Source organism: Micropterus salmoides, unplaced genomic scaffold, assembly GCF_014851395.1.
Source record: "Micropterus salmoides isolate LMB-PRFRI ecotype aquatic unplaced genomic scaffold, ASM1485139v1 Ms_hic_scaffold_683, whole genome shotgun sequence".
Classification (NCBI taxonomy): Eukaryota; Metazoa; Chordata; class Actinopteri; order Centrarchiformes; family Centrarchidae; genus Micropterus; species Micropterus salmoides.
The window spans coordinates 13,636-15,336 of record NW_024044441.1 but is presented as its reverse complement, the minus strand read 5'-3'; the positions used below and the strand labels follow the sequence as shown (position 1 = coordinate 15,336).

Sequence of the window (1,701 nt, the reverse complement as noted above, 5' to 3'; positions counted from 1 at the left end):
TAAAGAAAGGAGTATTAATGAGATTATTTCATTCATTCAGATCTAGGAGGTGTTATTTTAGTGTTCCCTTATTTTATGAGCAGTGTATTAAACTGACAGATACCTGAATGGAGTTTGGTAGAAATTCATGTTGTCTCCGATTAGAGAGGAGGAGCCACTACTGAACATGCATTCACACAGCTTTGTTTTATATTTCCAGAGAAAGCCTGCATCCTGAGCTCCTCGTGGAATTAAAGAATACATCTAGTGTCAGCGGTGCAGTGAGGGAATGCACAGACCTGTAGACTGGGGGAACTAAACAACACAGCGGGATGAGCTCTCAGCAGGTTACTACATCTGAAGCACAGAAGACCAAAGAAATTATGATTTTCTGCCAAATCTAAGCCCTAGAAAGAAGACGTTTCTTTACAGGAAGTCCGCTACAGGTAATGGTCTCTTTTTAATTTAAATGTCTGACTCTGCTGAGAAAGTGCCTGATGTTTGTGATATAATATTCTACTAACAGCAAACTGGCAGATCTGTGAATGGAGTTTGGTGTGGAGTCATGGCGGTGGCTCTGTCTGGTGAGTAGCAGCTACCACAGCAACAGGACATTTATCTGGTCACTTTAATTAAGTCGGACTCAACCTGCTGCATCTTATGTTGCACTTGGCTTGTTGGAAGAATCATAGAGAATTTAATTTGAATGATCCACGCTGTTCTACAAGTAAACAGATCTTAAATTAGCAGATATTTGAATGGAGTCTGGCGTGGGATCATGTTCACTGAGTACCTCTACAGGATTAACTCAAACTGTTTGTTTACTGATCTTGTTTGTTTGTTTGTTTGTTTGTTTCCAGATGCTAACAGTTAGCTAGCTGTCGGCACGTTAGCCGGTCAGCATGAAGGTGATAAACTAGCAGCATGCTAACCGATGCTAACCGCGGCTCCTGTTGCAGGACAAACCGGAGAACGTGTGTTACGTCCCGAGCAGCTGCTCCGGTAAACAAACGGTTTACTCACTTTTTCCTTCATTCTTCTCTCCGCCGCTGAACTACAGCCTCCAACCCGGCGCCGTCTGATGACGTCAGCGGAACGGAGCCGCTAACGTGGCCGAAAGCACGAGACAAAACAAACAAACAAACATTTTCACTAAAAATAAATCTGGGAGCCGAATTATAATCATAGAAATGCAAACAGGAAATTAACATTTAAAATATAAATAAAATTTTATTCTTATTTTAACTTAACATTTTTTATTTATGTGACTGTTTCAAAAAGAGAGAGAGATAAAAGATCTTTGTGTTTGTAGAAATGAATAAAATACCCAAAACAAGAGAAATAAATGTGAAAACTGAATCTTTTGTGTGGGTAAACGTCCTGCTCTCCTTCCTGCTCTCCGGAGGATGAACCCTCTACGTGACTGACCCTCTGACTTTTCCTCTAGCGCCACCTGCAGGACAAACTGAGCGTACACCTGTCTGTAGGGAGCACTGCAGCCTGTAGGGGGCGCTGGCAGGACAGCAGTCTGTCTCCATCAATTAAAGTACAATAATCATTTCCCTCCTCTCTGTGTGTCAGCAGCTGGTCGCCGCCATTCATTACCTCATTAACCAATCAGATCATATGTGATGAGGGTCAGGGGGGAATCTGGTGGGAGGAAGAGACCATATGGTTACTGGGGGGGGGGGGGGGGGGGCGACATGATCAACAGCAAACTGT

The 1,701-nt window shown here is 43.1% G+C and overlaps 1 long non-coding RNA gene across 1 annotated transcript; it reads left to right on the top strand.

Annotated features, from left to right (window-relative positions):
* Positions 1 to 382: 382 nt before the first annotated feature.
* LOC119891059 lies at positions 383 to 954 on the top strand. The gene is made up of 3 exons (XR_005442388.1): positions 383 to 425; positions 506 to 563; positions 840 to 954. It is a non-coding gene; the product is annotated as an uncharacterized LOC119891059 (long non-coding RNA).
* The last annotated feature ends 747 nt before the right edge of the window (positions 955 to 1,701 follow it).